This window comes from Schistocerca gregaria, chromosome 3 (assembly GCF_023897955.1).
Source record: "Schistocerca gregaria isolate iqSchGreg1 chromosome 3, iqSchGreg1.2, whole genome shotgun sequence".
NCBI classification, from domain to species: domain Eukaryota; kingdom Metazoa; phylum Arthropoda; class Insecta; order Orthoptera; family Acrididae; genus Schistocerca; species Schistocerca gregaria.
The window spans coordinates 447489319-447505557 of record NC_064922.1 but is presented as its reverse complement, the minus strand read 5'-3'; positions in this window follow the sequence as shown (position 1 = coordinate 447505557).

Below are 16239 nucleotides of genomic sequence, written 5' to 3'. Positions count from 1 at the left end.
TCCTATTGCTAAACCACTGTTATCGAACCTAAGACCATTAGCACGTTATCCATCTAGCAGCTTCGAGGTGCAACAAAAATCAGCTTTTGAAAATTTCACGTAATTATTTACCGAATTTAAAATTCTGTCGTAATGTACTCATGAAGAGGTAGTATATTAAAAGATGCCTATCTCACAGCACGAAGATACCTGGACTATATTCGTCCACTATTTGTGAATGAGAGCACTTAGTGACTTCCAAGAAACTTTGCATTTAATTTCAAATCTTTACGAAACTTTCTTATTTTTTTACACCCCACACTCCTGTCCACGAAACTACTATTTCACTAATCGTGCAGTCAAACTTCTGCATCAAGCATTGCGTTTTAATTTATTATTTCTTTACAGTTGCCTAATGTTCCGCTGAAAGTACCTGCAGAATTACGTTATTGTACGAGACATAGTGCAGAAGATATGACGTCATAAACATTGAGGCACGAGAAAACGTATTTTTTGCTTACAAAGCAGGACAAATAGGCCACACCTGTTTGTCCAGTGTTTCATAATGAGAGCACTTAGAGATTTCTAACAAGCATTATGCATCTACATCTACTACATCTACATCCATACTCCACAAGCCACCTGACGGTGTGTGGCGGAGGGTACCCTGAGTATCTCTAGCGGTTCTCCCTTCTATTCCAGATTCGTATTGTTCGTGGAAAGAAGGAGTGTCGGTATGCTTCTGTGTGGGCTCTAATCTCTCTGATTTTATCCTCATGGTCTCTTCGCGAGATATACGTAGGAGGGAGCAATATACTGCTTGACTCTTCGGTGAAGATATGTTCTCGAAACTTCAACAAAAGCCCGTTCCTAGCTACTGAGCGTCTCTCCTGCAGAGTCTTCCACTGGAGTTAATCTATCATCTCCATAACGCTTTCGCGATTACTAAATGATCCTGTAACGAAGCTCGCTGCTCTCCGTTGGATCTTCTCTATCTCTTCTATCAACCCTATCTGGTAAGGATCCTACACGTACTGTAACCTACTTCCTTTGTTTTCGGATTGCATTTCCTTAGGTTTCTTCCAATGAATCTCAGTCTGGCATCTGCTTTACCGACGATCAACTTTACATGATCATTCCATTTTAAATCACTCCTAATGCGTACTCCCAGATAATTTATGGAATTAACTGCTTCCACTTGCTGACCTGCTATTTTGTAGCTAAATGATAAGGGATCTATCTTTCTATGTATTCGCAGCACATTACACTTGTCTACATTGAGATTAAATTGCCATTCCCTGCAACATGCGTCAATTCGCTGCAGATCCTCCTGCATTTCAGTACAATTTTCCATTGTTTCAACCTCTCGGTACACCACAGCATCATCTGGAAAAAGCCTTAGTGAACTTCCGATGTCATGCATAATGCATAACGTCATGTATAATTTCAAACCTTCACAATTGACAATTACGAGGTGGTAGCTACTTGGACCCATCCGATTTTCATCCTTTTCCTAAACTTAAAGAACACCTTCCAGGATTTCACTTTGATAGTGCAATTTTTTTTAGATTGCATTTTTGGATCCATAGAAGTGTTTAGAACCCACCCCTGAAACGGCTTTTCCGAATACGGAACGGAAGTGTTTTTCTTTTGGAGGACGAGTTATTGTACCGGTGCTAGGGACGAAACACACAAAATTCAAATGAATGTTTCAACGCTAGTGTTTGGAAGTTAGCCCCCAAGCATTTGCATTCTGGTGTGAAGACTGTGGAGATTGAGACTTTCCTGGCAGTTAGCAGCTTCAACGAAGAGTATTCAGCAATTCTGAAGACCATGACAACGGTGGACGTCAACCTTTGACTCTATTCGACGCAGTTAGGCAAGCATTCGAACGACCAGCGCATTCAAAGAACCGACAACCGCATGTCAACGGCCGTGTGAGCGCCTCTGGAGCAGCGCAGGATGGCTCAGATCGAGCAGACCGCCCTCTATGAGTAAGAGGAAGGACTAGTTTATGGACTCGGAATAGCAAATTGAACGTACGTTGCATAATATTGCATTTATATGTAGTCAAAACGTCAAAGGCGGTTTTCTCGAAATGACTTTTTTTCTTTTTTTTATCGCGCGGAATAGTAACTTCAAATCTACTGAACCGATTGGCATGATTCCTTGTTTACGACGAAGCTAACTAAATTGTCTAGGAGTTGTACAACTTTTATTCCGATCCATCAACTACAAATATTTTTACTTGGCCGGCGAAGTCGAAAAATCGATGAAAAAACGATTTTTTTTTTCAAATGGCCATTTTGTCCCCATGGTCCAAATAACTAAAGCGAAGTACAACTCGTAAAGCATCTTATATACTTCGCTAACGTCAACTCAATTTTGATTTCAGACGAGTCGGCTGACCTGTGACATACCACGCTTGAAGGTCTACATCGAAATTTTGTTTCGTTAAGACGGCACGTCCACCTTTCCTCTTCGACATTTCCGGTAAAAAAAAATACAGTTTGTATAGGAAATATCAGTAGGTATTTTGACCAAATTTGACATTGATTTCTATAAAACTCCCAGAGAAAAAAATTCTCAAAAAACGTGCTTTTTTTCAGGACCTCTTCTTTAACACATTAACTCATTTGTAAAGGAATGAAACATTTGAAGCTAAATTATACATAGTAATTCGAGTTTACGAACAATCGTGACTTTCTCGGTGCTGATATAATCCATGACTTCGTGAAGTGTGGACAGTTGCACTCGGCCTGTCCAGTACAATGGGTCGACTTACAGAGACCCCGAACTTTGTGGCTGATTGGCGAGAATAGCGACCTTGTGTAACCGCTGTGCATGACTCTATCACATGTTTCAAATGGCTCTGAGCACTATAAGACTTAACAATTTACGTCATTAATCCCCTAGAACGTAGAACTACTTAAACCTAACCTAAGGACATCACACACATCTATGCCCGAGGAAGACGCGTGGTCCCAGGCTGTAGTGCCTAGAACCGCATGGCCACCGCGGCCGGCCATGACTTTATTCCCGAACGTTCTGGTAACAGGGGTTAATCTTCAGATGTGAAGTAATTTCAGGTGTACCTCTGGGGAATGTTATGGAACCTTACTTTTCACAATATACAGGGTGATTATAATTCAAAACGATGTAGAACTAGCAGCACTGGTCAGAATGACTAATTGCAACGCAATATTATCAGAGAAGGGGGAAAACGGATGGCAGAAGAAGAAAAAGCTAGTATGAAAATTGATCAATAGATAGCGCTTTATGTGTCAGAATACGTAAAACATCTATTATGCGCACGACCCATTGAAGTTGGTATGAACACCCCCTCAGGCGTCTGCGACGTTCGCCATGATTACCTGAATGCAGGGTCATGCTCTGCTTGTAAAGATGTATTAGAAGAATGGTGACGGTGCACACATCGCTCTGCAGAAGTTCCAGACACTGAAGGGTTTGAAAAATCAGGCGTTGGTCCCATTGCTGCGGTGGGTCTGGAGAAAATGATTCGAAAATTCCAAAAGACGAGTTCTTTCGGCGTGCCATTTCGTGGAGGGAGGAAACAAATTGATTCGACATCAGTGGAAGCAGTGGCCACAGCAATGCAGCAGGAGATTAGTGGTGGTGTGCAAACGTGTAGTGCACTGAGAATTGCCCGAACATGGGACATACCCCTGAGGACGGTGCGTAAAATGCTACGAAACATCCTTCTTTGTATCCATTCAAAATAACCCCTGTCCCGAGCGGCTTCCTGTTGACTTGCCAGCAAGAGAGACCTTTGCTTTAGATTTTCTTGCCCGCATGGAAGTGGACAATGATTGGCCATGGAAGATTTTGTGGACACACGAAGTCCACTTCCATCTAACAGCATATGTCAATACATAGAATTGTCGAATATAGGCAACGCGCAAATCAACCAGTACGACTCCATACTGAAAAGGTAACTGTGTGGTGCAGGTGTACGGCATCATTTATCGTAGGGCAATTTTTTTCGAAGAGAGGTGCTTCCGATGAAGGTATGTTCTCGAAACTTCAACAAAAGCCCGTTCCTAGCTACTGAGCGTCTCTCCTGCACAGTCTTCCACTGGAGTTTATCTATCATCTCCACAACGCTTTCGCGATTACTAAATGATCCTGTAACGAAGCGCGCTGCTCTCCGTTGGATCTTCTCTATCTCTTCTATCAACCCTATCTGGTACGGATCCGACACTGCTGAGCAGTATTCAAGCAGTGGGCGAACAAGCGTACTGTAACCTACTTCCTTTGTTTTCGGATTGCATTTCCTTAGGATTCTTCCAATGAATCTCAGTCACCGTCACTTCTCTGCACTATGAGTGCCTTTTGCAGCTTTCCAACAGCGAGGATGTGTGGAAGGGATCATTTTTACGCTAGCTGGCGCATCTCCGCACATTGCAGATCCAGTTAAGCAGCTGCTGAGGCGTCATTCCGGAAATGCTAGTATTCCTACATCGGGGCCATCCCGATCCCCTGATCTTAATCCCTGTGACTCCGAGCTTTGGAGCTATCTGAAAGATGTTGCGTTCAGTGTTCCGATTGCAAACGTATTTGCATTGAAGCAACGTGTTGCGCTACACATTCAGAACGTGACCCCGGAACCACTCTGATCAGTTGTGGAAAATGCTGTTTCTCGATTTCAACTTGTCGCAGGAAACGGTGCACAGCATACTGAAAATTTTTTGCGCCAGTCAGGCGGAAATTAGTAGTCCAATCTGATTTTCATTCATGCTTTTTATGCGGTTTTTGGCCTCAGGACGATTAAAAATCGATTTTTCCCATCCGATGTTTTGTATCCTTGCTACGGTGGATGGGCTTACATAACGAACAGTATCACACCTGTACCCCCATGCACACTGAGTAGTACAGTTTGTTTTAGGTCAAACGTACGCCTTAAGCATTGTTGTGTGATTCATTTGTAATTTGTACTCGACCACTATTAAATTATAATACTTACAGCACTATCTGTTACTACATTTTGTAACTATTTACTTTTCTTCTGCCATACGTTTTCGCCCTTCTCCGAGAATATTCCCTTGCAATTTGTTATTGCGTTATTTCTACAGCTGTTTGAAAGTTTAACTTTAATTATAATGAGTTTGTACATGGTGTTTCAGAAACAGTTTTACATTATTTTTTTGTGAAATCTTGAAAGGACATTGTAAGAAAGGTTCCAGTACCACTGCTTGAAACATCTACTGATTATTACGACAGCGGTTTCCGAAGATTTCCGTTTTCAAGTGCCTTCTTATGCAGAGTTTGAGAATTACAATGCGCTAAAGTTCTATATGAATTTTAGACTTAATTTGTTAAATAAAGAATTTAGTTAATTATTGAGGTATAGTTGAAACTGCTGTGATAAATTTAATCATCACAAATTTCACAAACAATTCAATTTTATATTTTTAAATTATGTAGGAATGAGGGAGATGTACGTCTACGTTGTTATGGCGTGTTTATGACATCTGGTGTGAATGTATCTGGTGACTGTTATCGTTACATTTCAAGGGAAATTGTAAAATACCTATTGCACGTCGGTTATGTTCTATTTTACACAGTGTGGAGTAATATTTTGATACAATATTCTAAATATTCCCTGCAATATTTTGAGAGTTCACATCTTATATCCAGCGGAGTGTGCGCTGATTTGAAACTTCCTGGTAGATTAAAACTATGTGCCAGACTGCGACTCGAATTCTGGACCTTTGCCTTTCACGGACAAGTGCTCTACCAACTTTTATTGTTGTTGTTGATCTCATTTTGTTCTATATTGTTCTTTGAATTTGATCGGGGTGGACGTCCGATGACACCCGTTTAGGTTCTTCGTTGATCTGTTCACTCAGTTTTATTTATTTATTTTTTACAGTGATTAGCTAACCCTCTGGCCGAGCACGCTGTGCTACCGTTCCGGCATCCATCTGAGTAACCGAAGCACACCTCGCTGGCAAAAGTAGGGCTGTGAGGACGGGGCGTGAGTCGTGCTTGGGTAGCTCAGCCGGCACAGTCTGCAGTGCGGACCACGCTCGGCCACCCACGCCGCTGCGCGCACAGAGTGTTTGTTTACTTCCCCGTCACCGCGCTTCTCACAATCAGTTGAACAAGCTCTGATGACCAACTCTCAAAGGAAGAACACTCTGAAGTTCACCTTCTCAAATGAATACGCACGACACAAGGCAAGGGCCGTCGAACGCTTCCTACGCAAAGATGTGAAGATAGCCGTGACGATCTCATCGGCATACACCTATCGATTATTAACAGCGTCGTTTATATCAAGATGACTTCCGACACTGGCCTGCAACGAGATCATTCAACGGACACAACATGGACTATAATTTCGGCACTCCAACGGCAACGTCGGGCCTGTGGATGTCGACTATGCAAGACTTGGCCTTCGAACGATCCGCGTATTCGAACTGCCTTTCGAGGTGAAAGAAGATGACGTCATCGCGGCACTAAGCCTCTAGAGAAAAGTCCACAGTCACGTAGCCGAGACATGGACACAGTTTAAGACGTATCCGGTGCTTAATGGTGTGAAACAAGTCCCAATAGATGTAACACGCCACGTCCCATCGTACATTTCTATCAGCGGCTGCCGTGCGATGGTCATTTACGACGGAAAACCTCGAACATGTTCCGGTTGCAGCAAAAAGGCCACGTGCGTAGTGAATTCCTGCAACGCCGCATCGCACAACTACGGCACGACGATACGAACACCGATCGAACCACAACCGCCCTTCAAGTCACCAATGCGGCGACACTGGACGTCCAGTCCTCAGAAGACGCGGTTCATGAGCGTGTCTCTGGACCGATACAGCCGGAGGCGTCCCAGCACCTTGCCAACGGTAGTGCTGCCCACGAACATGACTTACAGCCGGACACCTCCCCCCCCCCGCCCCTGAAGATCACAAGGATAACAGCGAGAGTGTTATGGAGGCAGAAGACCGCATCATAGCACCCGCGGCTTTTGCAGAGGAACGACGTGAATCTCTTCCTTCCTCAGACACCGAAACACATTGCCCGAGGCGAAAATTTCCCAAACGACGAAAGAGCGCCGCCAGACATCATAGTCGACCATTAAGCGCCCTCCGCAGGACGAAGAGATGGCACATAGCTCTGACGAAGTACACAATGACTCTCTCTCCTCTGCAACAGAGACGCGTCATACACAAGACCGTGAGCCGTCCAACAGAGATCGTGAGCAAGCCCCGCGCTCAGAAGGCATGGAACATTGCACGTCCGTCGTCACCGACGCAACTGTGCCGACTCGGCCAGCGATGCAACCTCTCACCGATGTTGACACTAACGGACTTTTTCATGGCCGGATAACACGGATTTCCCACCTCCACCTGATGCAGAAGTGAGATCTGTTCCTCCTTTAGACCAACACTAAAATGGGGGATGTTTCTACGACGACTCTTGCGACTTATATGGAGTTCCAAAATCTACCTCGACAATCTTCGCCAGCAACGAACCTATCGACAGCACGGATCCCCCATCAGACGTACCGAATAGCCACTATCAATTCTAATAATATCAGCTCCCACGTTAAACTTCAACAGCTCCGTGACACGCTAAAATCAGCAGACATCGATATTGCCCCGTTACAAGAACTGAGGACCGGGTGTTATGGATACGAGACTTACTCCACCCCGGAAGCTATGGAACACACAGGCGTAGCCATTCTCCTCCGAGAAGGGCTTGCAGTTTCCGATGTCGCATATCTCCCAACGGCGCGAGGGGTGGCCATAACAGTTGAAGGAGTCAAAATCATAAATCGCTACGCCCCATCGGGCACTGATAAAGGGAGGGATCGCTCCCAGTTCTACGCCGAAAATATCACTCCTTTATTCCTCGGCAGATACAATCATCTCATCGTAGGTGGATATTTCAACTGTGTTCTCGAGCGTACAGAGGAATACCCTCATTTCACCACATGTCCGGAACTTCCTCATCCGCCGCCTTCGTCTTCTCGACACTTCGATAGTGGTGCACGGCGACCGCCCGGAGCATACACACTTCATGAGCCACGCCGCCAGCCGACTCGATAAAATAGCCTATACCTCTCTGACGCTCTAAAATCCGTTGTCCTCAACGCTGAACGTTGGCCGTCTGCCTTTTCGGATCATGACATCTACATCTGTACCATGAATCTGCGTAGGCACTCTATATGACGCAGTGCAGGACCTTAGAAACTCAAGGTCACACCACTGTGGGACTCTGAATGTCGACAAAAGGTCACCTTACCCGTGGCACACTTGTGTTCAACGCATCATGCGTTACGAAACCACACTGCAAAGGTGGTTACTGTGCGCCACAACGGCCATCCGACGCACCTCGCCACACTATGGCAGAGCCAAAGCCAGGTCGAAACACCACACAAAAAACTTCTACTACAGCACTCTACGCGAGCTCATGGATCCTCCAGCCACGGATCGTCTAAATGAAACTCAACGCATCAAGGCAACGAGTTTAACCTTGACCAGCTGCCGTCTAGACGCCAGGTGCCGTCTAGATGGAGCCATTGTACGAGCACACAAGCCAAGACAGGATTAACGATGAAGAACATTCTATGTACCGTATTTTTCAAAATGTTCGTCGACGCCGACAGGTTGACGTCGCAAGCTACCATTTCGGATGCCTTCACAACGCACTACAGACTTTTCTATTAAGAAGTACCTGCCGGTGCAGAGGCCATTGCTGAGGTTGCCCAGGAGATACTTTGTACACTAAACGCCCCGGATGCAACCTTCCTGACAGCGGAAGTGACCACCGACGATGTCCATGGCGCTGAGGCCAAAGGGTGGTTTATCTCTCGAATTTTACAGAGCCTTCCAAGATTTGATGTTGCCACCCACGATGGAGAGACATGTACTGGGAATTTTTGTCCGGCGCGGCACTCCCGCCACAAATGTTCACGGAAGGCTACCTCATACCAGTCCCGAAACCTACAGGAGGAACACGACTAGACAGTTAACGACCGATCACGTTACTCAATTCCAACTTAAGATTTTTACACGCCTTCTAGCAGTGCGATTCAAGCATGTCTTATGAGACATTGTTTCTCACGAACGAACATCCTAAGGCGGCGATCGTAATATACAGACAGCAATCAGTAAATATAGCGATGTGATCGCTGTGGCAACACACTCGCGACTGCCAGGCCCTTTAATCTCCATCGATTTCAAACAAGCGTTTGACCGCTTAAATCATGCATTCCTCAACGCAGTATGGACCGGATGGCGATTCCCTAGATGTTCACGCAAGTGATTATGCGGCTCCTTCGTGTGGCAACGTCCAGGCTTCTCGTGAATGGCAGACTTACAGAACCTATTCGTATTGAGCGTTCAGTACGACAGGGTTGCCCACTGTCGACTGTGCTTTATGCCATTGCGATGGAACCACTCATTTGCGGATTACGGCGACGCTTGACAGGTATTCCACTCCGGGATCTTGTGTTCCGCTGCCGAGCCTACGCGGACGACTTGGCCCTCATCGTACGTAGAGTGGCGACGTACAAGCTGCGATGCTGTGGATTACCCTTTACAGAGCAGGGGCATGGAGCGCTATGAACGTTGCAAAATCATGTGCCATGAAGATCGGCCGCGGCCTTCGCGCAGACAACGTAATCCCGTTTCAACTGGAGGTCACCCTTCGCTGTCTCTGGTTGGTGTACATGCGAGACATTCGCAGCACCTCGGCGATCCATTTTCGGGCGCTACGGCGACGCATCCTGGCCAACATACAAACCACCTACTACGTCTGCTGAATATGTGCCAGGGGGTCACCTCCGTCAATACCCATCTGGCAGCCCGGATACCCCATGTCACGCAGGTTTTGTCCATCACTGCGACAATGGCAGCCAGACTACAGGAGGCTTTCGAGTATTTTATATGTTCTGGACACATCTTCAAAGTCCAATATGAAGCTCTCACCTTACCAAAGTGGGATGGTAGCCTCGGTCTGGTTAATGTGAAAGCCAGGCCTACGGCATTTTACATCAGTACTATGTTCCCGTTATGGGAAGGCCAAAATGCTACTTTTACTGGAATGTTGACCACCGAGCTCGAACTTGTTTCGAGACGCCCACCGACGTCTTTGGCACACATCCTACCTCCGATGTTGCACATCGGCCGTTTCTTTTTGGAATAGAGCTACATATGCACCCAGGACCATTAAGACGACCGCCCGCGACATCTACCGCCTTCTCCGAAAGTCCCCACCCGAAACCCCGTCGAAGCACGTCACCTCCAGATTTCATGTCCTACAGTATGGAAAACGATCCACCAACCATACCACTATTGGTACCTTCTTGTCAACGGCAAATACACTACAAGACAGAAACTGCATTGCATCGCGCTGGTGGACTTCACCCCTGTGCCTCAACTCCAATGTCGAAGATGCAGATTTACATCGGTTTGAGTGTAGGTCAGCAGCAGCTGCCTGGATCCTCGTACAGAAGATTGTGGCTTTCTACGTCCGGGTACCACCACATCACGTTTCTCCTACCATGCTGATAAATCCTGACACGACCTGATCCCCGTAGTCTAATGTAGCACGCCGTCACGTGTTTCAGTGGCATGAATAACAACTACTTCTTTCGGGACGACATCATCGATCTGGCGGACTTCTGGACACGCCTCCAAGTACATCACCGCACCCTCCGTCGACATCGACACTAGCGAGTCACTTTCGCTTTCTACAAAGTATTTTAGCCAAACCGCTTCGGAGCTGGAATATCAACGAAACGTGCCACCCAAGACAGGACAATCCTACGTTCCCCTTCTAATGGTCAATGGTAGAATGGACGTTGTTCTGAGGGCGTGCCAAAGTGGAGCATGGCGAAGAAAGTATTCCTTATTTATTTCACTTCTCTTTTCTCCTCTTCTTAGTTTCTTCCGTTACACAGGTTTATCCTTTCCACGCATAGCTCTCTATCTGCAGCCTATTTGTTTCCTTTCTCCAGCGCTCCCCCATAAAAATAAAATTAAAAAATGTTGGGTTGCCACTGATGGTGAGACTGTATATATATTACGTTTACACAAGACCTATTTATGTTTTAAGTTTTGAAGGAATATTGTATTATTTTATGAAGAACGTCGTCTTTTATTTTCTTACACTAGAGGTTTTTATTTGTTTCCTCATTACCCGCAACTTTTTGCTCATATAGTAGGTGTTTGTTCCTTTTGTTTTCTACAAGGAAGACATAAAAAATAGAAAAAATGAAAAACAGGTGGCAAAAAAAGAAAAAAAGTTGGTAAAGCAGATGCCCACGAAAGGGAAAAATCCCTAGTTCGAGTCGCAGTCCGGCACATAGTTTTATATTGACAGGAAGTTTCAAATGATAGTTGTTTTATATTTAGATAGTGACACAGGCAATTATATCTTTAGGTATCGCAAGTATATGTATGCTATCTTTGGTTCTCAACTTAAGTCAACGTGGTTTTGACGTGCAAATAATGTCTGGTGTAACTGTTTTGCTACATTTGATATGAAATACAAGAAATTTCAGTGCAAACCGAATTACAGTATTCCTATTTATTTAACCCGCGGCCACTAAATGTGCGCTATTTCTGTATACATTTGGCTATAGCTAATTTTGTTTCAGGACTAACAGCAAGTAAAAATAGATTTCTGTTATTTATTTTAACTATTATACCATTTTGAGATTCCACTTTATCCTCAAGTCATGCTTTGTGGTACTGTCGCTACAGACTTGGTAACGTTTCGAAAGAGCAGAGGCTTACATGTCAACGTAATTGTTAGACATTATCTGCATAGATATTAATAATTAAAATAAAGGCAGTAATACTCTTCACCAATCCATTGCTTCCGGAATTAAGTTTCAAGGTCTTTTTCTTTTCAGAGAACCACATTATTTGTCTACTTAAGTGAGTTCATTGACCAACAAAGGAAAAACAATTTGTTACTTCTCTTTACATCTTTGGGCCTTCTAATTTCTCCGTGTACTTGTTTCGCATGTAGCATTTATTGTCTGTGACCCAGAGCTGCGCTCTGCCGGCAAATATTGCAATGGTTGCCCTGTTGAACTTTGGGAGAACTGCCGGATGTATGTAGCTTTCTTCCATGACATTTCGGCGTACTGTCTTCTGGTCACCTTGAGGTACATGCATGGTGCCGTAGTTGGCATTGCGCGAGCGTTGCTTGAGCGTATACCCTTCTGCTGTAAGTGTGCTCTGCTCTGCGCACTCTCCGTTGTGAAACCTCGCCTATTTGATATGAAAACCGTTATCTTCGCACAGCAAGATCGCAGCACAACGCGGATTACGCACAGCACATTTTTTCCATTTAATCGTTTACTTGTAGAATTTAACTGCAAATCGCCGTCTCGAATCATAAGGGATAAAGAGAGCAGTCTATTCAATGATTCACTGATCACTGAGCTCCAAAAGTTTGACGTGTAGTCAACAATTTTCGTTCCATCAGGTGACCAGCGGAAATACCGTGCTCAGCATTAGTGGACTTCCTTCTTAGAGAAGGCGAGTATGTCTCTGATGTTCAAAATGGGGGCTGTTTCCCCTGTATAAGAATTGTAGCATTCACACGGAATCCTGCAGACACATGCTTTGCGCAACTCCAAGTAATCCTTAAAAGATCCCAAAAACAGTGATATTCTGGAAGGAGGTTTAACTTTATATCTTCTTAATATTCTGCCTATTTTAGCCGAAACATTTCCAATATGTGATAGATCACCAGTAATTTCGTAGGCCTAATCACATTCCTTGTCCCGTCGTTTGTATGTCTGCAGCGCTGTCTGTACTTACTGCGACGAATCCATTGTTCAGGGACACAGTTTGCAGGTATTCCAGCTCCGGCTGCAGGCTATCGGGATCTGAGACGATACGATCTCGTTGGATCAAAAGCTTTAGAGTGCCCATTGTTTGCGCAGGATGGTGGCACTAGTAGGTGATTAATAAAGCCGGCCATTGTGGCCGAGCGGTTCTAGGGGCTATAGTCTGGAACCGCACGACCGCTACTGTCGCAGGTTCGAATCCTGCCTCGGGCATGGATGTGTGTGATGTCCTCAGGTTAGTTAGGTTTAAGTAGTTCTACGTTTTAGGGGACTGATGACCTCAGAAGCTAAGTCCCATAGTGCTAGGAGCCATTTGAACTATTTGATTAATAAAGGGCAGTATGAGAGGCCTTTCGAAAAACTGAATGCGCAATTGTGCCACCACACTTACGCCGTGCGAAGACGTCTCTACCTCCAGAGTAAATTTTATTTTTTCATGTATGAAGTACAGCTGTTGATAAAAGTCTCGGAGTCTGTCGAAACCATGAGACCAAACTTTAAGGGTGTAATCAACGGTCATCAAAATACTGTAGGTTTTAAAACAACTAAGGCGAGTGCTCGCTTCTCAAATTCCTCGGTAAGAAGATTGGCCACCAGGGGAGACACCAACAGAGTGTTCAAAAATCTCGTTGTTGAATAAAAATTACGTCGGAGAGACAGTATTCTGCCACTGAGATGTAATGAGTCCACTAAAGGCTCATTTTTAGAAAGCGAAGTGACGTCAAATCTGACCAGCAAATCGCTGAATTCCAGCTTAAGTGACTGGAATCTGGTGATAAAATCACTCGAATTTCTTATACGATGTGGACCAATGACTTCAATGGTTGTCAGTACCGTGTTTCGTCTCAACATTCACATAGCTCGCCGCCTTCGTCTGGCACAAAGCTATCATGTTGTCTGTCTTTCCACATCAGAAAAACCAAACAACATTAAAATCCCATTTCATATCTTTACATATATTTCATATATTTGTTTTCACTCTCCTTGCTATATTAATAAGCTTGTAAAGACGAAAAAGAAACAATATATACATGTATATATATACGCATTTCATGACACTTGAGTGGGGGCATGCTAAATTTCTGACAGTCTACGTTCCTAGAAGACTCAGCCAATGTATTACTTCCTCCTATGTTTATCTAGCGACAGGGCCATAGATGCCTCTCGGAAGATTGCCAAGAATGGCTTTTTCCACGGATCTTCTACGACTGGAACAGGAAAGTAGGAAAGTTATAGAAAGAGTCCTTTCCACCGATCATAAAGTGTTTTGCTAAATGTAAATGTGTATGTAAATGTAAAATTGTCTAAATAATTCAACTACCACCGTGGCATAAGTCTCCCAGCTGATTATTATATAGGTTCCATTCCACAGCTTTGATGAATTTCTTTTTAGCTGTACCAACAGAAACCATTTCGATATCTTTCAACATCATCTGATGAGCTTTAAGGTTTAACTATTGGTCACACATATTTCACAATAGTGGACATGTGGTATATACAACATTAAGCGTAAGTTTGCTAAATGATGACAGTTGCAGCATAATAAAGTTTTTATCAGCTTTTTGTGGTGTGCATAAAACAATATCATCCATTTCTTTCTCCATGTCAAATTAGATTGTTAAAACTAACAGTGTCGCAACTCGGCGGGCTAAGAAGTACTTACATTAAACACTACTGCATACTGTGTTAATACTTTTGCGAAAATATCCACTGCCAAATCTTTCATGTATGAACACAGTGAAACCTCATTGACACAGATAATCGCAAGAGAAATATTTCAGTATGAGCATACAGCGAATACCGCCGTTTTATGGTCAAAACCGTATAGAAGGTAGATGATCCAAAATTGGGTGCTTTGAGTTGACAAACCTACAGAGCGGAACTGATCAGTGGTACAAGATGTTAAGGGGCATTATGTGTTAGGTAGATGTCTGTAAACTGCTGTTTTATAATAATAATAATAATAATAATAACAAAGAAAACTCGCTACTGCATCGACGTAGGTGGCGCTACGTTGCAGGACAATACACAATCATCTAACATACGACGAAGAAACAGTTTACTGCTGATCACAGGTGCCGGCCGGTGTGGCAGTGCGGTTCTAGGCCCTTCATTCTGGAACCGCGCGACGGCTACGGTCGCAGGTTCGAATCCTGCCTCGGGCATGGTTGTATGTGATGTCCTTAGGTTAGTTAGGTTTACTTGGAGCTAAGTTCTATGGGACTAAAGACCTCAGATGTTAAGTACCATAGTGCTCAGAGCCATTTGAACAATTTGATCACAGGTCTGAACTGGATGTTCAGGGTGGAGGACCAATTTTCGCTGGAACTGGTAGAGAGGTAAATCTTGTATGGTGCAGCAAGTTGTGTTGCCAGATAAGCCAAAGTGACAGGCGTCATTTTTAATTGAATAAATTTATTGCTGTGGCTGTACGCATACGAGAAACGTACTCGCCCCCAAGCCCAGAAGTCGGACAAGGTTGTAGTGAAGGAAGGTTTCGCACAGTAAAGATTGATGAGACGGTGCTCGATCAGATGGGACAAGGTCCTGCAGCGAGGATCCGCCATCATGCCTCTAAAATACACACTAACGGTAAGAGTGTGGGTATCAGTGGAATAGCGGTGATTACGTACTTAGCATAAACAATTCGTAAAAGCAATTCTTCAGCCGAAGTCAGAAACCAGTGCTGTTAATGAACTGAAATGCATACATCGAGACTGTCACGCGTCATGCTTAACAGTGCTTTGAATTGAAGCTGTTGTTATAAGATTGGGCGTTAATTGCGCAAATTAAAGCCTAATTATTAGTTTACGGCCATTACATCCGCTACTAAGAGAAATACTAGGCTATCACGATTTTTGCATAATTAATCTCTAATCGAATGTGACAGCGTGTAACTAACGACTTCGGCGAATAACATTTTTTTCCTTATTCCACTGTTTCGGTATGTAAATTTTTCTGTAATTATTGCTTTGATAACATGACTAGTACTTCAAAGGATAACTGTAATTGACCTACCGAAATTTGCATGAGGCGTTTGTAAAGCACAAAAGTTAAAATGACCATAGCTAATGTTTGAGCGTGCGAAGAAGCAAGAAATGGTTCGATGGCTAACTCCCCTGCAGTCCTGTAGTAATTGTCGAATTTTAAATATAGTTACAAGGAGTGGTATCGAATATTAAAATCTGTCGATATTTCATATTTGAAATGTTCCATCAGACGATATTTAGTGATACAATAAATGGTTCAAATGGCTCTATGCCCTATGGGACTTAACATCTGAGGTCATGTCCCTTAGACTTAGAACTACTTAAATCCAGCTAAGCTAATGACATCACACACATCCATGCCCGAGGCAGGATTCGATCTGCGACCGTAGCAGCAGCGCGGGTGCGGACTGAAGCGCCTAGAACCGCTCGGTC